Below are 22,545 nucleotides of genomic sequence, written 5' to 3'. Positions count from 1 at the left end.
GACCAATCGGCAGTCTCGGATTTGTGCTGACTCTAGGTAATTGTTGAAGTATACATGATGAGGGCTCCAGATCACGGATGCATATTCTAATTTTGGTCTTACGTAAGTTTCATAGGTCATCTTTCGCGCATAGGGGAGAGCGTCTCGCAGATTACGTCTGATTAATCCGAAGGCCTGGGAAGGTACTGCAGAAATGGCTTCGATGTAAGGTTTCCACAAGAGGCTAAGTGTTAGTCTAAGGCCAAGATATTAATACATTGATACTGATTCGAATACGTATTTGTCAAGAGTACATTTGGAGGGTAAGGAAGACACTTTATGGGTAAAATTGATTAGTTTACATTTAGAACTGTTAGGTAACATCAGCCTTTTTCCACATTTTTCGTAATGCAGTTACGTTCCATTATCTAGCGTTATATGACTTTATATTATTATCTGCGCCGTTATATTTTATTACCTCCCCGCAAGGGGCGCCCTACACCTTAGGTGTTAGGTGCTTCGTAAGTGGCGTCTCCATGAACCCCAGCTACGGGGGGCCGCAGGGGACACCTGCTTTATTAGGTGCTTGGAGAGTGGCGTCACCGCAAACCCCCAGTCCTGTGGGTTCACCCACACGCGCCTGGATGTGTGTTGCTTAACCAGTGTTCGGGGAAAAGGGGATATTGGTGGTTGAGCTGAGCCCGGGGTACGTTTGGAGCCTTCGGGGCACCCCGGGCGAGGCAATACACCACTTCGGCCCCTGCTTCTCCCTAGACGGGTGTTCTGGCTTGGCCCGACCAGGATGATTCAGTCAGTCGCCTTTCCTTCCTCTCCTACCTTTGCCCCTTCACTCTTCCTGCCCTTCTTTCCCCTTTCATCTTCTTTGGAGGCAAGGGCTCACCTTGGGTCGTGACAGATGCCTCTCTAGAGCCACACTCGGTTATATTTTTTTGGTAGCACTAGTAGCGTAATCGTGCCAGCTCAGCCATTCTTGTAATGGCACATAACCTATCCCCTTGTTGGGCACGGTAGAGGGCGGTGCGCCACAACTACTGAATACCTTCCGATCCCTATGCGTACCAAACAAAAACAACGTGACCGGCCTCCTAAAGGATTCTGCACAGAAGCCCTTTCAACGTTCATAACCAAGAGCAACTGAAACTTAAACGACTACTTTACCAGCTTTTTGTCCAAGGTATTTCCCGTTATTGGCAATGTCCAAGGTGTTTTCTTTAATTGTTGCTGAAGGTCTCGAAAGCACACTAGGAGCGAAATATAAAGCTGGGAAGCTCTTTTCAGGCGACCTTCTTGTGGAGGTATTCCAAAACTTCTAGGCCCTAGCCTCAATGTGACTGTTTCTCCTTACCACACACTGAACACCATACGCGGTGTGATACCAGAGGATGATCTGGCAGACAGCTCCGAGGAAGAAATTGTGGAGGGTCTGCAAGCTCGAGGTGGTAACGCCACAAAACGAATCAAAATTCGAAGGGATGGACAGGAACGGCCCACTAAACACATAATTCTCATTTTCGAGAGGAATACGCTGCCGCCTTCAGTGAGAGCAGGCTACATCAATTGCCTACTGCGGTCGTACATTTTGAATTCTCTCCGCTACTTCCGCTGCCTGCGCTATGTTCATGGTTTGCTGTCGTCCTGCTGTGTCGCACGACCTCACGTGTCCTCGTACTTTGTTATGTATGCTCGGCTAAATGAAAGCTTCCAGAACACGATCGACTGAATTCTCGATGCCATGATTCCCTGCCATCGGACTCTTGTGGGCTAACTTTAACGCATGAGGGCGCAAGCACTTAGGTAGCACCGCCTGTTTCAGAGACTTGCAGCGTGATAACTGGTAAAAAAGGAGCCTCAGGGCACTTCACGATAGCATTCCCAGCGAAACAAGGGTAAACGATGATAGCTTCAGCTTCCGGAACCTAAATGCTGCGGCCATCCACCAACATTAGCGTGGCAATGGTCCCCGTAAATACCGCCTCTGGGACAAGAGCGCGGCGCACAACTAAGGTTTTGCTGCTTGTAACGTTTTAAACAAACAACATGGCCGAACAGCGCACCTCCAAAGGCGGGCATATCATGGGTTGCCGTCTCCCCATCCAGGTCTATGTTGGGAGCCTCGTTCCTTTCCCTCTCTTTCTCTAGTTTGCGTTTGAAAGTATTCTGTGTATCTGTGATATGTCCTTCGTGTTCATCCGAGACAGACACGGCAGGAGGTCTCCTTTTGGCCGCTCTTTTTCTTTCTCTACGATTTCAAGTCGTGTCGCATGCAACGACAGGGCACGCAGTATATACTAGGTGATTCAAGGAGAGGCCAGGCTCTTTAAATCGACCGCAAAATTCGGTTTCTTAACCTATCGCGCTACGACTTTGTGAGACGTTGCCCACAGATGGTGCTTTTTTTTTTGTGTGTAAAATTTGCAAAGAGCGAACTTACCTGAGGAAAAAGTAAAGAAAGAAAAAGGCTTAGCTCCTATGGAAACGCAGCGAAGCCAAGGTCTTCAAACAACACAGCGCCGTTTCGCACGGGAGACAAGAGATGGCGCAAGCGGTCGCGACGCCAACTGCCACCAACGAACGAGCACACGACACCGAGAGCCGGCGTCTTTAGCAGACAAGCAACTGCAGTTCCTTGTTGTTACCGCGCCTATTTTTGTTTCTGCGACTGTCACCGCCTGCGGAATGCGCCGCTTTTGAGTCGAAAACATCGTCTGCTAAAGACGCCGGCTCTCGCCGCCGTATGCTCGTTCGTTGGCGGTGTTCGTTGCGCCATCTCTAGTCTCCCATGCAAAACGGCGCCGTGTTGTTTGAAGACCGGTGGCGTCGCTGCCTTTCCATGGGAGCTAAGCCTTTTTCTTTCTTTAGATTTTCCTCAGTTAAGTTCGCTCTTTGCAAATTTCACAAAAAAGTGCACCATATGTGTGCAACGCTGCACAAAGTTGTAGCGTGATAGGTTAAGAAGCCGAATTTTGCGGTCAATTTAAAGAGCCTGGCCTCTCTTTGAATCACCCTGTAGAGTCGCTTGGTTGTCGAACGACGGTCCGAAATTTTGTGTCTTGTTTTATTATATAAGAAACATTTAATACGAGGCTGTTGGAACAGTCGAATTCCTTCGTCTTTACGTCTACCGACTCGTGCTCTTCCCAAAACATGAGCAGGTTTCTTTTATGCTATGCTTCAAGGAAGCTGCACCACGCTTCTGCCATCACGCTAAGCATCTTGCGTTTTCTTTTTTTAGAAACAACACCAAACGGCTGTCGTGGTTGTTGAGGGTTTGCTCGGCAACCAGTTGGTTTTGCAGATATTTGAATGTTGCCGGCGGTGCTTGTCATCTCCACCCAGCGTTCAAAGAAACTTGAATTTTCGCAGTGCACTTTACTTTTTTTGGACTTGGCCATCCTGGGGTTAGCTCTCGCGAAATGTATCTCTGTATTCTTCCACTGTCAACCAAAACCGTTTCAGAACTGCTAGCATAGTTTTCTCAAAATTTATAGATAAAATCATCCGGAGACAGCCGCTCCAAGACCTTTAGGGCTTCCCCACCTAAGCACGCACTAGATGCCGTAGCTCAATCGGAGTTTGGTGAGTTATATCCTGCGGCGATGTGTTCGAAGTGTTTCAAGTACACGTCCAAGTGATTTGGTTTCTCATTAAACGCTGGGAGCATCTTGTGAGGGTTTATGACCACCGACAGACCTTCCGCTCCTTTATCACCTGCAGGCCTCCTTCCCAGTACAATGCCGGTCTCTGCCAACCATATACGGAGTTGTAGCATACGGTCTTCCGTCTCAGTGCGTATCAGGTAGCCTCGCGTTCAGCTGCGCGTTCTTTCTCTTGTCTTCCTCCTGTGCTTGCTTCGTTTCCACCCATGTTCGAAGCTCGGTGTCTCGCAGACACAACCCTTCCCCCAGACTGACTAAATTTCTTTCACTCATTCCTGCTTTTTTGTTTTTTAAATAACCCTCAATCGGTCTCGTCCTGCGGCGGACGCGAAATTGTCATGATGTTTTAGGTTCTTATGTTTCAATACATAAGAACAAAAGCGTGTGGTTAGAAAATTATTTAAGTAACCAAGAAAATAAAAGAAAAATAGAAGCTACAAAAGCGGTATCAATAAAGTAAGCACACGTGGTTTAGATATTGCGAAATGGCACTTGTCGGTACTCGAAAGTCAGTACTCGAAAAGCCATGCCACAAGGTCTTTCGTTCGACTTTTATCAACGCTGCCAGTTAATCCACTGCACAACGTGACATTGCTTAGGGATTGGTCATCTGAATGTGACGAACCCAAATGGAAGTGGACGAAAAAGAAAACTTTTGAGTTCCCGGTTTTGAAAAGCCGGTACAAACCCAGAGGGTGGTAGGTCAGGTGAACTTTTGATTTCTCGGTCTTGAAAAACCGGAATGAACCCAGGTAAAAGTAGTCCAGCGGACGGACCCTGGTGTTCCGTCTTCTGCTGCCTTTCTTCACTGTCTCTTGCCTTTCTGCTCGTCTTCTTCTGCGTGTTCTTTTTACGTGTTCTGGCCCCGGCCGTCGACGGCTCATCTCATGACACGAAGGCCCGTGCCAAGGTATTAAGATGGCGAGGCCGGTCATGGCTTCTTCATCGTGCACATCACAAAAATTAGAGCAAAAAGCGTCATCATTATAGGTCACATATTGCGTTTGTTAAGCTTTTAGTGACTATATAGTATGCCACAGTTACTCAACTAGAGCCCGTTGCAAATGGGCAAATGGTCGGTTTGTCGCACGCCTGTACACGAGAAGAACATCGCCGAGTTGTTCCTGTTCTTGGGGCCAAAGCATTTGAAATTGATTAGTGTATAAAAGAAATACGAGTAGATCGTATTGTAAATCCTTGTTTAAGTCGGGGAAGGAACGTCAAAAAAAGATGCGTCATATAAAGGAAGCGTCAAGGTCGTCCCATGGAGCTTGCAAGGGAGGCCGCAAATTGCGTGTAGACGAGATTGTCTGTTCCGACTAACATGTGGCGATAGACGTCGTAGCTGGTAGTATAGCTTGCTCTTAAGAAACTTCCTACAACGTGATGTATAAACTGCTAATATTCTATATTAACAACTTTCTCCCCATGCTGTATTGTTTTCTGGATGGCATCGACAACAGGGGAAATCCACACTCCTTGTTTGAGATGCTCGTTCAATGAATGAAACAGGACTTATTTGCAGAACAATGCAAGGCTTTTTGGGCCGTTCCTTTGTTTCCAGAACCTCCACCTGACAACACGAATTCCGCACTGCTTTTTCCCCAACCGCACACCCGAGTTACACGACACACCCACTATGATAAACTATCTGCAGCTGAGTAAAGGCGGTATGCTGGTATGCAGCGTCAATTATGATTCCTCGCCCTCTAGTGCTACTACTAAGCGACGAAAATTGGGCACTGAAATTCAAATTTTGTTTAGTATTCAAAAAGTATAAAATATATTACAGATCAAAGTTTGTTTAAAGGGGTCAGCTGATTTTAAGAAACATATTTGAGCTTTATGTAACATAGAGTTCCAATAAATTATATATAGTTCTAACCACATCAGAGCTTGATAAAATTTGACATCTAATTGGTAGCGTGTTATACCGTTGATTACAACCTGCGTTGTTTTTTTTAGGTTGTAATAAAAGGTTTGGGACGATATTAATTAAAATATAGTATGCTTCAATTTGGCCATAAAATATGCCCTGCTCTACCAATGTCGACACGCCATTTGGTTGATTTGGTTTTGTATCCCTCACAACAAACAACTTGATACACATTATAATAAGCAAAGGGTAATACGTGTTATGAGCTATATTTAACATTTTTATTTTGAATTATGTTTGGTTCATAGCGTGCCCTCCTCGGTAATATATGAACCATTGTAAGAGAGGTGCTACGTAGTAGCCGCCACGCGTGCGCCGCTATAGCCATAGCTGCGGCGCTGTTATCGTATCTAGCAGAGGGTATAACATAATCCGCTTTCGCTAGCGCGAGCGAATTTTCCGGTCGCCATGTTCCTGGTCTAAACATACTGAAACCGGTCCTATGTCTACTTTTACCTTTTCTTGTGGATAGAGGAGGAGGAAGAGGAAGCAGTTACGACAATAGATCACATCCTAATAGATGTATTTGCGCTGTCTAAACATCGAGTATTACTTTGTGGAGGTCCTACCACCCCTGCTGCAGGCCCTCCGCATAAACACGGTAGTCCGATCGGGCCAGAAACTGCAGCCCTGCTCGCAAAGCTCTGGTACAATGCCGGCTTCAACCGTAACCATCCTCCAGCGGGACGGACCTGTGTTCTCTGACTGCAGATTAGGATGTCATTGAATGACCCCGCGACTACGACAAAATGAGCACCCGCAACCGATGGGTCGACACTCTCAAGGTTTTTGACGTCAATTTCTACTTCAAGGACACAGCAATCACTTTGTATAACAATATTATAGATTCCTTCGCCTCCTGGGACCGGTTTCAGAGGAAATTTATTGAAGTGTTCAAACTCCCGGCGCAAAGGAAACAACTTACCGAGGGACGCCTCTTGTACCGAGCACAAGGTCCCGACGAGAACTACATTACATGCATCGGGGGCGTACTGGCGCTGTCTAGACTGTCTGACACCACCATGACAAAGGCTGACAAAGTCAGACATATCTTAGAGGGTATACCAGAAGGCGGGTTTAAGTATATAATGGCCCAGAATGCGACGAGAGTCAGCGTTATCACCGAGCCATGCCGTCGTCCCAACGAGAGCAAACGCGCTCGCACCCCGACGACTGCAGCGATTCCAACCACGGCTCCCCTCATGGCACCTTCACAGCAAGTCCCTATCATCGACAGCGTGAGGAGCTGCGCCTTATGTTTCCCGATCATTCTACCGCGCTCAACGATCCCATCGACAACACCATCCCCCTGTCTTCACGCGATGTTATACGGGAGGAGCTTGCAGCAGCCACGCTACAGAACTCTTCTAATGCCCTTACCTCTCGCTCCAGAGAAAGTCCCTTCTTGCAACAACCATTACCACCCCACCGCGTGTCTCTACCAACCTCCCCTTTTCCAGCCCATTATACTAAAAACCACCAAAACCAAATGTCTTTGCCGATCAGTGGCCTCCAGTCATTCGACAACACCGCAGTTGCTTTCACGGTGGTCTTCGCGGCCATATAGCTTGAGTAGATTTACGGATCCCGCTCGGACTACTAACCCCGGCCTGCACACACTCCGCGACCCTATGAAGATGAGTACGCTAACTCGACTTCCTCTGCTCCTCCTCGCTCGCATTATCCCAGACCGTCCCCATGCAAGCAAAACCCGTCACCCTACCGCTCGGCCACGTCATTCAGGCCTTTGCACCCCCATCCACGTCCTACTCGAGCGTGGGAAACTAGACGCCGTGGATTTAGGGGATCATGCCGCTTCGTCTAAATTCTGTAAGTCTCCGTCACCTCCACGAAGCTTCGTTTTAATCACCGTATGTACAAAGCCTTTCTCAGCCTTCATTTACACCTGTGCCGCAGTATGAGAGATGAAGGAGTCAGTTAGGAGCAAGCTTCATCTCGTTGGCGGCACTCCTGACGGAAGACAATTGCGAGATGTGAATCACGCTTTTCTTCGCCGCGCTGCTCGTGCACAACTCGTACTCTGTGAAACAAAATTCATTACGTCTTTTATATTTTTGTGAAAAAATTCCGCAGCTATCTCATATTAGTTTGGGACTTCTTATCGCAATGCAAAGCCCCATGCATTCACGAAGCACAAAATCTTACTGTCATCCGGAGTCCTCGCTGGTTGTAGCGAAAGTATGCGCGGCTTACGGCTGTGTGATTCTACCACTCACGTCTGCTTTGTAACATTAGAAAGTGAGTATTGTTTTGATCGCCAGTCACCAGATGTTATAATAAATTGAGTTGTGATTTGTTTCTTCAGAAAGGACTAGCCTTACGTTTTTCAATACTCACAATGAGAAATAGTTTCACCGAAGCCCCGATCACGAATATTTCAAATGAAACCGCGTTCCCGACCTACAACATGTATCGTTTATGTTCACAAGCTGTCTAACACTCTTATTGCTACCCTCAACACATTCACACCAAACTTACCGAGCCGAGGTTTCTCGACGGATGGAGGTGTCTCCGGTTTATTACCCATGCTTGATTCGAATTTGTCAAAGGAGTAACAACATCATTCATCAATTGTAAAGAAGGACTACACTTTATGTTTTGATCGTAAAGATGCGCCCTTACCATCTGTCACTTTAGTCAAACATCGCGTTAACACCGGTGTTGCTTCGCCAGTTCACCACAGTCCCTACCGTGTCTCTCCATCTGAGTGTAAGTTGATTGATGAGCACGTTCCAGACACGCTTTAGAAATATGTTATTTCCCCTTCCTCTAGTCTTTGGTACTTGTTCGTTGTTTTATTTAAGAAGAAAGACGGATCCTGGAGATTTTGGGCAGACTCTCGGCGATTAAATAAATTCACAATAAAGGATGTCTGTCAGCTCCCGTGGATAGACGCAGCACTGGATTTCTTACAAGGTTCCAACTATATTTCTCCTTTAGATTTACGGTCGGGATACTGGCAAATAAGAGTAGATGAACGCTATCGTGAGAAAAAAGCTTTTATTACTCTCGACGGACTATATTACTTTAAGGTAATAACTTTTGGGTTATGTAACTCCCCAGCAAGATTCGAAAGAATGATGGATGCTTTGCTATGCGACCTGAAGTGGCAAACACGCCTTCGTTATTTAAACGGTCTGGTTATTTTTTCCATGGCATTCGATGAACACCTCCATCGCTTGAAGTCAGTGCTCGAATGCATCAGAACTGCTGCTCTACAATTAAATTAAATTTGGCGTCTAGCTTCCCCTCAAATTCAGATCTTGGGTTACGTTGTCAGTACTGGCGGAATACACCGTGACTCTGAGACAATAAGAGACGTTACCAAGTTTCCTCACCCTACTGATGTAGTACGATTAAGAAGTTTTCTCATCCTCTGCTCTAATTCCCGTCGTTTTATCAAAGCTTTTGCTGATTGGGCTACACCTCTCACCTTCCTTCTCTCGGAAAACGCACCCAACGTATAAACCGTAGACCAAGAAAATTTATTTCGATCATTGAAGCTCTTTTTAAACCACGATCCAATCATGCGTCATTTTCATCCCCGTTGTCTAACCAAAATGCATTCGGATGCCAATGGATTTGGAATCGAAACAGTACTCATTCAAAAGAATCAAGGCCGGAAGCATGTTAATGCGTACTCCAGCCTCAGACTAACTAAGTTAGAAAGCAAATGCTCCACAACAGGGCAGTGTGTCCGGCGCTTATATGGCCATAACAAAATTCCGACCATATCTATTTGGACGACCTTTTCGTCTTGTCACCAACCACCATGCTCTATGTTGGCTCACGAACATTAAAAATCATTCGGGTCGTCTCGCGGGGTGGTCTTTTCGTCTACAAGAGTACAGCGTCTAAATTGTATATAAAGCTGGTCAAGCTCACGAGGACTTAGATGTGTTGTCCCGCTCTCCTTTCCAACGCCCTATTGCCATTAATGACGCCACCCGAGCAGCACGGATTTTGGCCAAGCATTTGCCAGTGGCTGGCGATGGTCTTTTGGCCAATGGCCAAAGAGTGGCCATTCTTCGGCCAAGGCTTGGCCGATGGCTGATGGTCAGTGGCCAATGGCTAGGGGCCAGAGAACTGCCAGTCATCGGACAACGCCTGACCACAATCTGGTCACTGGTCAAAAGACCGTGCCAGCTATTAGCCAATGACTGAACAAATCTGTGCTGTTTGGGCATGGACTTTCCCAACTCCGTTCTTGCTCCATCGTTTGGTATATCCACTGAATAATGTCCTTATCCCAAGCTGCGACACATCATTCAACTTGTGGGAAACAATGCACCCCTATGTAAATTCTCCAAGATGAACAGCCTTTATTTGCTAGTTGCCCACACTCTTCATCGTCAAAACTATGAATCAGGACAATCCCTTCTTGTGATCCCCGAAAACCTGCGTAATGATATTCTTCAGTCGCTTCATGACAACCCACAATTCGGGACACTGAGGTGTATTTCGCACTTACAACCATCTGCGTTGTGTTTTTTGTTGGTTCAGGTTTTACAGCAGCATATATCGGTACGTGAAACCCTTTGATGCTCGTCAACGCCGCAATATTCCCACACTAGCTCCCGCTGGCCACCTTCACCCATTACGACCTCCCCATCACCTTTTCCTTGGGCATCGGAATCGACTTTTCGGGCATCTTTCGAAGTTCACACATTGCAAACGCTAGGTTGTTGTCGCCATCGACCCACTTTCCCGGCAGGTGGAGTCAAAGACACTGAGCACGGCAAATACCGAATAAATCGCATCGTTCTTTTTTCAAAATAATTTTCTACGTCAAGCGTCTTTCCGAAAACTTGTAAGCAATCGGGGTACAGCCTTTCTGTCACCTGTACAACAACATATCCTCCGGCATTGCGGAACCATCCACCGCACCACCACCACATACCATCCTCCGACCAATGATGTGACGGAATGATTTAACCGTACACTTTCCGCTGTGCTTGCATTGTCTATTCAGAGGATTAGCAAACCTGAGACGAAACACTTCGTTTCTAGACCTATGCTTATAACACTGTTTTCCACGAGACAACGAAACACTCTCCATTCTACATGATTCATGGAGGAGAAGCACTTACTTACCTCGAGGCGGTCCTACAACCCGCTGTATAAGACCCAGCTTCTGACCATATAACCTGTCTTCGTCGCCGGGCTGAAAAATGTCACCTCCTCGCCCAGCATCGCACACGGACATATCAGCAGCTACAGATGAGTCGGTACAGCGTCACGTATCGCCATGTGACGTACCAACATGAGGGCCTCGTCTCGATCCGGTTTCCTCTTCGCTATGCCGGCTGGTCTGCCAAACTTTTATCGCACTATACCGGTCCAAATCGGGTTGCTCGTCAAACGCCTGACGTAAACAACAAAGTGCAACATGCACACCCCATTCCGGTTGGCTACTCCCGAAACACTGACATTGTCCATATCTTCAGGATGGCTTTGTACATACCTAAATCTTAACTTAGCTCGGTAATCACGTTACTTGCTTATCGTAAAGGGGGGAGGGGGGGTGTTATCTTTAATTTTTAAACAGTGAACAATTGTGGATAAAGGAAGATAAAGAGGAGGCACTGAAAACAATTGAGCACATCATAAGAGACATATATTGGTTGTGTCTCAAAATCGCTCATTATTAGAGTCACAATGTTAACAGTGGAATCAGCTCGGTAATTGCACGTTTTCCCAGATACCCAGTATTGACGATTTAAATTATTTGATCAAAGTTTGGGCATGCACAGATAGCGTTAATAAAAGGTGTTTTTTTAGAGTGCGGTAAAAGGTTTATTATAATCATGTCTTTTAGCAATTTCATTAATTAATATGCAACCGCCATATCAAGTGTTCCGGTGTTAGGCGTTATACTGACAACACCACTTGAGATTTTCTCTTTGTTGACTTTGATGACTAGAATCAGCGATAGCTTTTTATTGTTTTGTTAAATACTTCTAGATGTCTTTCCGCGATTAGCTATGCTTAATTATGTTTAAGTATGTCTTCTATGCCCTGTATGCTTATACTTTGATTGGTATAAGCTTTGTATGCTTTATGTTACTTTGGAATAAAAGATAATGTTTTGTCACGCTCTAGCATAATGACTTTCACATGAAATCCTCAATTTAGTCTAGTGCTGCCTTAACACATAGACCAGGAAGATTATCATGTGAATTCAACAGAACTTACAGTTCAGACTCGAGCAGCACGCTTTATAACATCTTCCTATTCATATAGCATGAGTGTCTCTCTCCTAAAAGATCAATGTGCCCTGCCATTGCTCGAAGTGCGTCGAACCATTTTAACTCTGTGCCTAATTCACAAGTTCTCTTATAGCAATCGTTTTTCAAGCGTTACTTTCCTTAAACCTCCTAATAGATCATCTCATCGAACCACTAACAGTAAGAGTTTTCAACACCTCACTGAGTCAACCAACGCGTTTATTAACTCAGTTGTACCACGTGGCATCCGCGCATGGAACGACGTTCCTGAATCCATAGTCACCATTGCCGAGACTACACTGTTCCGTGCTAAACTTGAATCTTACTTTCTAACCAATGCGCTTCCGATAAGTTCTGTTTCTGTGTAACTTGACAACTTTTTATATTAGTCCAGTGTTTTTTGTTATTGTTTTTATTTTTCGAAATTTGTACTTAGCTGGGTGTTTATTGTATCCTGTGCCTACATGACAACTTTGTGTGAGACTGTATGTGCGTTTGTTCTATTTTCTCTTCTGAATTTATGTGTATAATACCCCCCTTACTCAATGCTCTGGAAAAGAGCCTGTAAGGTATTGTGAATAAATAAATAAAGATAATACGTCGCAGCTGGTGCCTGAGTCGCAAAAAAGAAAAACCATAACGTTGAGCTTTTCCAGACCGAGTCAGTAAGAAACTTGATTTCACTACAAGACATCCCGCAAGGCGCCCAGCACTACTAATTGGTTTTGCAATGCCAACGCTAACCTTCAATCCTGGAAAATTTGTGAAATTTGAAATGAGAAACACTGTTTATGGGTGTCCCCGCCCCCCTTGGATTTCGCTGACACTGGCGCCCCTCCGTACGTCCACGCACACCTAAAAAAACAAAAAAAATATGCGTGTTCAGTCAATCTATTAGTTATGTGTGTTTTGTTTTGTGCCTCAAACAGCAGGTAGGCCTTATGACTAGTGCACATACATGAGGCAAAAGACCAAAAATATATATTGTTACGGAGATGCGGGGCCGGCAGGAGAAGACAAGGATGTTCACATGATGAAGCCGAATCATATAATGGCGGCAGGGCCTAGCGCGTGGGCCTACCGCGCGATAGTAGTGCACACCACTGCCGCAGCGTTGTCTTTTTCATCGTCACATTGCCCCCTCCTTGGAAGAGGACGACCCGGCCGATGAATGAAGAATACGCAAGGAAAATATGCACGCAAACAAAACAGAAACTGATGAAGACACACGAACAAAGCACTGCTGCCTGCCGCGGAATATGAGAACCTGTCGCAGTTCCATGACCGGAAGACACTCTAGCAGCATTACCGACCGAAGCACCAGTCACAGCCCCGCGACGACACTGTCCGGGCTGGGGAACATCCGTCATGCCTTCACAAGTTTGGGCTGGGGACGGGGCAGGGGATCGTCAATTCTCGTAGCTATCAGTCGTCATCAATTCTCGTAGGTCTCAGTCGTCACAATCATCGTCTCGCAATCGCGTCCTCAAGTCATCACGTAACACTCTTAATGGCTCCTCGCTTACGTCTGTCACTTCACGTCGTCCTGTCTTCATGGTATCATTGAGGCGGGGGCTGTGTTGCAGGGCTGTGGGCTGGAGATCAGTCAGATGCGGCGGAGCGCTTCCACACACGGCGTCAAGTTTTGATGGGGGTGAACGGGATGATCGGTACCCCGCACCTCCACCAAATGTTACGGAGATGCGGGGCCGGGAGGAGAAGACAAGGATGTTCACATGATGAAGCCGAATCATTTAATGGCGGCAGGGCCTAGCACGTGGGCCTAGCGCGCGATAGTAGTGCACACCACTGCCGCAGCGTCGTCTTTTTCATCGGCACCGTAACATACTTGGTGGAGGTGCGGGGGTCCCTTGTCCAAGCCATCTACGGCTCTGCCATCTCGCATCTTCGAAGACATCGGGTGCTTACACCGCCTTCCATGGCAGAAGGTGAGCAAGCGGCGGCTCCGGCCATCCGTACTGGCTCCATACCCTACCGTCAGCGTGATCCCCCCCCCCCCCCCCCCCCTTCGCTGGCTTCGGAAGCGACGACGTCGACGAATGGCTTCGCACATTCGAATGAGTCAGTGTGCATAACGCTTGGGACAACAGACTTAAACTTGCCAATGTCGTGTTCTACCTCCGCGACACGGCGAAAGTGTGGTTTGACAATCATGAAGAACAGATAGCGTCATGGGATGCCTTTAAGACCCGGCTATCGGACGTCTTCGGCTGTCCCGTGAGCCGTAAGGAGAACGCCACCCAGCGACTCGCAACGAGAGCCCAATCTTCAGGTGAGTCCATCACAACCTACGTCGAGGACATTCTGGCGCTTTGCAAACGTGTGAACCCCACCATGTCTGAGAAGGAAAAGGTCGAAAACACCATGAAAGGAATTGCCGAAGACGCCTTCGCAGTGTTGGTCTCACGAAATCCAACAACCGTGGCCCAACTTCAGGAAGAGTGCCAACGCTGGGAAGGCCACAGAAGCAGGCGCATTGCCTCCTCCTCTACCGTCTCTCGGCTTCAGAACCGCGTCGCGTCGTCCGGACCACCCTTGACAGGCGACATCAAAAACATTATTCGGCAGATCATCAAAGAAGAGCTCGCCGTTCTCTTTACACCCTCTCGCCGAGACCTCCAAAGCGAACCCGTTGACCTGTCACCCGAAGGCATACGAACCCTAATTCGGAACGAGTTGGCACAGTCAGCACCATCGCCACAAGAAACTATCTGCGCAGCCTCACCAGCGCATGCCTGCGGCACACCAAATTGTTTTCAAGCCGACTACAACCCCAGATTCGTCCAAAGCTCCGAGAGGCCATGGCTCCGCCAGTTCTCCTCCCCTCCGGCCACCAGACGACCCACGTGTTTCTACTGTGGCATACCGGTTCACATAGCAAGATTCAGTCGCCGTCGCATCGCGGATACTTCTCGGGCATACAATCCTCGAGCCTTCCCACAGTACAGAGATTATCATCCCGACAGTTATCATCAGGACGCAGGAGAACACTTACTTAGTAACCCACGGCGTTCAGTTTCCCCTTCATATCGCGCCCGTGCAAACCGAAGCCCCTCACCTGCAGGATACCGGCGACGTTCTCCGATGCGGGTTGACCAAACGCTGCCCAAATCATTTCACGATGGGGAAAACTAAAGGAAGCAGCTAAAGGGGGTACGGCTGCCCCTTCACTTCCTCGACATCCCCCACCGACTACGTCCTCTTCAAACCTATTAGACATAATCATTAAGAAGGTAAGCTTCACAGCACTTGTCGACACAGGAGCGTCCATTTCTATAATTTCTGACCGTGTCCGGAAACGATTGCGACTTGTTTGTACACCCTGGGAACACGGTAGTCTTCGTAGCGCAAACACAACACTGATTTATCCCCTCGGCTTAGTTTCTGTCGAGATTATCATTCAAAATGAACCTTATCGTCACATTTTCGCAGTTCTACCGAGTTGCTCACACGACATTATTTTAGGCTGGGACCTTTTAGTCACTCGACGTGCGCTTATTGACTGTGAGACGAAATCCCTATACCTTAGCAAAGTTACTCCTGGCGTTGAACCTCTTTCATACAACCGTGTTTCTTTCCGTGCAACAAGTAACACTCGAATTTCACCCTTCACTGCAGCGCTTATTCAGTTAACTGCAGACCTTACAGACTCCGATTATTTACTTGAACCGAACTTAGAAATTTCTTTCAGAAAGGTCTCGAGCTGCCCTTTGCTCTCACGCGATCGCGTTCTTGTATATCTACTGTTCTCGTAGCAAACGCGACAAACATCTACCAAATCCTTCCAGCTGGTTCATGCATTGCTACAACGACGCTTCACGACGTCATATACATCAATGCTGTTAGCGATACCGGCTTGACGTTCAACGCACCTTTGATTTCCGACTCCGTCGATGCCCACAAATTGCTTCGCCAGACCATTAACGCCAATTTGCCTGAGTCACAACGTGACGCCTTTCATAAGCTACTGTGCTCTTTTCTCGATATCTTTGACTTTCAACCTACTCCCCTGACACAAACGTCAATTGTTCAACATACCATTGCAACGGGAGACCTCCAGCTTTTACGCAGTCGTCCATATCGTGTTTCTGCCAAAGAAGGCGAAGTTATACAAAATCATGTGAGTGACATGTTGCGCAAAAATATCATTCAGGATTCATCCAGTCCCTGTCATCTCCGGTGGTACTGTTTAAAAAGAAGGATAACACCTGGAGATTCTGTGTTGATTACAGGCGCCTCAACAAAATAACCAAGAAAGACGTTTACCCTCTTCCACGCATAGATGACGCCCTCGATAGCCTACACGATGCCAACTACTTTTCTTCGATAGATATGCGTTCAGGGTATTGGCAAATCAGCGTAGACGAAAAAGATCGCGAAAAGACAGCTTTCGTTACTCCTGATGGCCTTTATGAGTTCCGTGTTATGCCCTTCGGATTGTGTAACGCTCCTGCTACCTTCGAGCGAATGATAGATTCTTTGCTCTGAGGCTTGCGTTGGACAACTTGTTTATGCTATTTAGATGACGTTATAATATTCTCGTCCAATTTTCACACACACTTGTCTCGCCTCACGGCTGTGCTGAAAATATTTCGCGACGCTGGCCTTCAGCTGAACTCTAAGAAGTGCGTATTTGGAAACACTGAAATTAAGATCCTCGGCCACTTGGTCAGCCCCCAGGGCATATCCCCTGATCCTGAGAAATTAACAGCAGTTTCCCAGTTCCCCCCACCAACGAATCAAAAGGCTTTGCGCTCTTTTTTCGGGCTGTGCTTCTATTTCCGACGGTTCATTCGTGGCTTCGCTGAAATATCGGCCCCCCTGCACCTCCTTCTGAAAAAGAACGTCCCTTTCATTTGGTCTCAATGCGAACAACGTGCATTTCATGCTCTCAAAACCGCGCTTACAACACAACCCGTCTTGGCCCATTTCAACCCCTCTTTTGAAGTGGAAATACACACTGATGCTAGTGGATACGGTCTTGGTGCTGTCCTCATTCAAAAACACGAAGGCAAAGAACATGTCGTTGCCTATGCGAGCCGTGCTTTACCTAAACCTGAAATTAATTATGCAATAACAGAAAAAGAATGTCTCGCGATTATTTGGGCAATTGCCAAGTTCAGACCATACGTATTTGGACGCCCCTTTAAGGTCGTTACAGATCACCATGCCTTATGCTGGTTATCCAACCTCAAAGATCCCTCGGGAAGGCTCAGCAGATGGGCCCTTAATCTTCAAGAATACGATGTATCTATATTTTATAAATCTGGTAGAAAACATGAAGCACCTGATTGCTTGCATTGAAATCCGATAGCTTCAGACCCATCACTCCCTTCTATGCCCATCAATGTAATCGCTTTGACCTCAAGCTTAGACTTTGCTGTAGAACAGCAAAAAGACAAATCCCTCCGCCAAGTATTTCAGTGTTTACAGAAGTGTCCTCAGACACGTAAGGAAAAACGCCTTACCAATATCTACACATTGGAACACGGAATATTATACCGCCGGAACTATGACCCGCAAAGTGCGCCACTCCTGTATGTTGTTCCTAAGCATCTCCGTGGCGACATATTGCGTACTCTGCATGATGACCCCACAGCTGGACACATGGGGTTCTTCAAGACATACATGCGTGTCCGACACACTTTCTACTGGCAGGGCATGTACCGTGATATCTTCAAATGCGTTGCATCATGTCTACAATGTCAACGCCGGAAACGACCCACCACCGCGCCCGCCGGACGCCTACATCCTCTTCACCCTCCCCATTATCCATTTGAACGCGTGGGGATTTATCTTTTCGGTCCACTTCCTGTTACGCAATCAGGCAACCGGTGGAGTATTGTCGCAATTGACCACTTGTCGCGTTATGCCGAGACGTCCCCATTGCCTACCTCCAATGCTGAAGATGTCGCCGCTTTCCTTCTGAAACAAGTTTTTCTGCGGCACGGACCTCCTCGGCATCTCATCAGCGACCGAGGCACAGTCTTCCTCTCCCAAGCGGTTCAACAGTTGTTAAGCCTCTGTGGAACTGTACATAAACCTACTACAGCTTACCATCCCCAGACGAACGGTCTAGTGGAACGCTTCAATCGCACAATAGCAGACATGATCTCCATGTACGTCCAGTCCGATCATCAGAACTGGGACAGTGTACTTCCCTTCGTCACCTACGCCTACAACACTGCTCTCCAAGACACACACGGCTACACTCCATTTTTTCTTCTACACAATCGATCCCCAACCACACTTCTCGACGCGTTACTTCCTTACAACCACAATGAACAGCTAGAGGACACTGTCGCCCGCCTTGTCTGCCGTGCCGAAGAGGCGCGATAGCTCGCCCGCCTACGCACAATGGCTTCACAGCAGCGCCAATGTCAACGTTACAACGAGACACATCGACCTGCGTCTTACACCGCCGGTGACCTTGTGTGGCTCTGGACGCCACGTCGGCAACAGGGCAAGGCCACCAAGTTCCTTCACCGGTACGCCGGCCCATACCGCATCACTGCCAAGCTGTCGGACCTCACCTACCAGGTACAGCTCCTGCACCCAACACCTGACCGACGGACACCTTCGAAGGACACCGTTCACATCACCCGCATCAAACCCTACCATCATCCCAATCAAACCCTCGCCCTAGAACACCCCTTTTCTCCACCAAACTTCCCCCTCCACTATGCGGTCGAGACGACCGCCAACAACGGCGGGGGTAATGATACATAGACGGCGACGAAGACAACGACAGGCCATTGGCCTGTCGTTGTCTTCGTGCACACAGGCGCTGCAGCGGGCAGTTTTGAATTAAAACTATCGTTCGGAGGGCACCCCGTTGCCATCGCTCCTTCCAGCACCGTAACAATATATATATATATATATAACCAGAGAGGAATCGCGAGTAGAGAACTTTTCAGGGGCCTTTCAAGATCGGGGGAGAATTCCACGTCAGGCTTATTAAGCGCGTCGTGCATTATCTGCATACGTGTCAATGAAGGGGCAAATTCTAAGTCAAAAGGGTAAAAAAAAAGACGTCAATTTGTTTTTGCCGCTAGGGAACATAAAATAAAATTCTACCAAGTAGAAAAATAGAGTCAGTAACTCTGTTAAACATCTTATATCGAAATACCATATTGTGAAACTTGCACTCATGCCAACCTAACAAGTGCGTACCAAGATTCCCGGTATCGACGCGACCGCAGAAAAAATGGTGGCCTGATACAGGCAATTAGTGTTCAGCATTATTAGTGTTCCGCTTTTTTGAGTATTATGTGGCTTAATTTGCATTCTGAACTTTTATTTTCAATATTCTCTTTCACTGTTTGGTGGAAAATTATTTTATCGCAAACTTCCCTCGGATCAATTAACTGGAGACATGTCGGCAGCAATCCCATTCAGGATTGCGAAAGTGGAAAAACGTATTAAAGTATAAAGTGCCTTTTAGCGGTATACCCCAATCCGAACATTTATTTTTTCGTAAGTCCGTCTGTACATTTCCCGCTAAATTTGGAAGAAAAATTAACGTGACCTATACACCAACGCAGTCTCCAAGTCACTAAAATTCAGGTCTCACCAATTCTCGGTCAGTCTACCCTCTAAATCTAGCGGAGAAATCCACAAGGTGTGACTAAAATGTCTTTAAATTTCGGGCTAGATTTAGCAGACAAGTTTCGATCGAGCAAAGTGGCGTCCCGTGACCTCTACAAAAATTAAAATTTTCCGTTAACTTCATTGTAGGAATTGACGTCAGGCAGGCTGCATGACGTCAATTCACCAGTTTACTTTTACCGCTAAATTTAGCAGGGATATTGACATCGCGTGAATTCACTCTTCAAAAAGACTGTTTATCGCTTTCCAAACAGAGTTAATAACGGCTCCATAAATACGGCATATCATTCGTTTAGAATTCTGAGATGAGGAGTTAGCGTACTTGCGGTTGCGTACTTCCGGATAAGGAGTTAGCGTACTTGCAGATAAGGAGTTAACGTACTTGCGTTCCGTGGCGGGGCCACGGAATGGTTGAGATGTGGTGCGGTGACGCAGTTTGTTTCTTCGCTGAGGCTCTTGAATTAAATCAGTTGAAAGTTAGCGCTCTCTGGTTTCTGTTGTTCCCATGTCCCTGTCTTCAAAGCGCAATCACGTTTTCTAACGTACCATACCAACTTGCCCAACAATCAGCACTTGTCAGTAAAGATCCTTTCGACTTTTTTTTTAAACATTGCTTTTACAAAAAAAAAAACTATCTACCGTATCGAGATTCTTAAACAAACAAATAAAACTTTAAAAGTAACAACACGAAGAGACTAAACATAGAGCATTGCTTGATATCTAGTACACTTAAGCAAAATAAAAGCGGAAATACAAACAAATATACGTTTTTTAGAGTTGTTACGTTGCGACGTTCGGTTTTCAAACATGGTAGAGGTCTGACCTGCTAATTTTCTATAAGAGAGACGCCTTGAGGCCCAATAGCTTGATTTAATATTATCCAGTCGGTACGTCACGGAACTACTTGGGTTGATTGGGAAACAGTTTATAAATTCACACAGATCCGGTTCTTCAATTGACATCATAGGTTCCTCCTTTGGATGAGAAGAAATCGCTTTATGTTACAATGGTGAAGTCTGTACTAGAGAATAATCGGGTTATTAATCTGGAAAAACTAACTTCATCAGTGGACAAGACTAAAGAGTAAGCATCTCTTTTTTTATTCGGGATTACTACATTATTTGTCCTTTGATATATTGTTGTTTCGCAAAAAAACCTTTAGGCTATATATGTTACCAATTCTAACAAAACAGAAGGAGACGCAAATACAATACTTAAGAAAAAGCAAGAACGTGTGCTTCTTTGTACCTAGCAAAACAGCAAAAAACAACAAATTACTAGAAGACAATGAGCAAAAAGATTTCATTTCAAACGGTGTTGTGTTTGCCCACTTTTTTGTGCTCCCTCCTCTCATTTCCTTATATATATATATTCGATACCAGCTCGTTTGTCCAGAACAAAGTGTTATTTTTTCTTAATTTGCAGATATTTTTTTGTATTTAAAGCAACGAAAATATAAGACGAGAAAGACTACAAACAGATTATCAAAGACGATACGCCCCCCCCCCTCCCCCCCAAATACTTCGTTTTATTTCTAAAAAAAAACATATATACTTTTTTCAGGTTTATACAAAGTCTTGTTAACAATATCAGCTTTTTACAAGTTACCCCACTACAAGTACCATACGCGAAAAGCACTGTATTCATTGAGCTTCACTGGGCACTTGTATCACATTCACCTTCGATATGAAAACTTCATTGTGAGGCACAAGATACTCACTCAGTGGCATTGAGTTATTTAAACAAAAACCAAAAAAATACTTTTTAGCGCCACCATACATGCAGGGCGTTTCAGCTAACTTTTGCCAAGACTTAAAGAATGTGGGATACGCTACGCATGTCGAACCAAAGCAGCATCGTCCTCCTTCCCATTGAGGAAGTAATTTTTGAGGTCTGCCGAATTGCCTAATTGACACAGAATAAATGGCCGACATTTAATATCTTTGTGTGCGCAAACCGTCCAGCAAAGAAGTCGCAGAACGCGTTCAGAAATATTTCATAGTGCTGTTCTCAGCAGGGTAGCCTTTTTGTGTGAAAGTATCTTGAGGCTTAAAGAAATCCCACGGGAATGAACAAAACTTATATGTGTGTACCCGCTAGCTAACTTTTTATGCCGTTGTCATAAATCAGAATTATAAACAAAGTGTCCAACATGGTCTTACCGTTAAAGGTAATACTAAATATTAATGGTCTCTCAAAGAGTTGTTAGTGTGTGTGTTGATCATGGAACTGGCTGCTTTACGTTAAATGACAGTTTAAATTAAACGAAGTTCAGCTTGTTTAATTGAACATTGCTCTCTATCAACAGTGTAGAGAATAATGTTGAACTTGTCAAAAAAATATAAACGGGAGGCAATATTTTAAGGTTTAATTTTAGACGAAAACGTACGTTGGTACTGTCATAAAGGACGAGGGGAAAGAAAGAATAACTGGGAAGACTTCAACGTTTAATAAGGCGAATTTGTGCCCAAAATAAAAAAGGGAAAGAGAAGGTAACAGCAGAGCATCGCGGGCGTCGAAGTCGGCGTAACAGCAGAGTCGAACGTTGGGGCGAGACTTACTGACACCGGCTCGCCACGCGGAGCACCTTTTGTAGCCGCGAGTTTCTCTGGAACATTCGACCTAGAACGTTCGGCTCGTAGAACATTCGTAACTGCATCGCACGAGAACGTTCCCGAACTTACGAGAACGCCAATTAGAAAGAATAAATAAAAGAAGATTCCGCTCCCTGCAACCGAATCCGGATCCTTCGCGCGACAGACAAGCACGCTAAGCACTCGGCCACGCACGCAATCGTTTGGCAACGCGCCTGGCAATACTTTACTTCTTGGGTTAGTGGATTTGGAAGGTGTGGCTGTGGCAGGGCTGGAGTTGATGTACCGTACCATGCAATAAAATATGGCCCCGATGGAACTTGGCCTTTTAAAGAGAACGGGTTAATCGGTGTTTTAACAAGTTGTGGTGCCATTTAGCGCAGAGGTGTTTACATAAAAACCTAGCTCGTATTCTTTTAGTAAGTGAAAACTCATTATGAGTTCTGGCTAAGTACCGTCATCGTTTTTCATTTGAAATGCTT

At 46.1% G+C, this 22,545-nt stretch overlaps 1 pseudogene; it reads left to right on the top strand.

Moving 5' to 3' along the window:
* LOC115332165 overlaps positions 1 to 22,545 on the top strand; it is a 128,028-nt pseudogene that overhangs the window by 75,742 nt on the left and 29,741 nt on the right.

The sequence above is a fragment of the Ixodes scapularis genome, unplaced genomic scaffold (assembly GCF_016920785.2).
Source record: "Ixodes scapularis isolate PalLabHiFi unplaced genomic scaffold, ASM1692078v2 PGA_scaffold13__105_contigs__length_92229423, whole genome shotgun sequence".
Lineage (NCBI taxonomy): Eukaryota > Metazoa > Arthropoda > Arachnida > Ixodida > Ixodidae > Ixodes > Ixodes scapularis.
The sequence above is the reverse complement of the archived record's forward strand: the minus strand, read 5'-3'. Positions and strand labels throughout refer to the sequence as shown.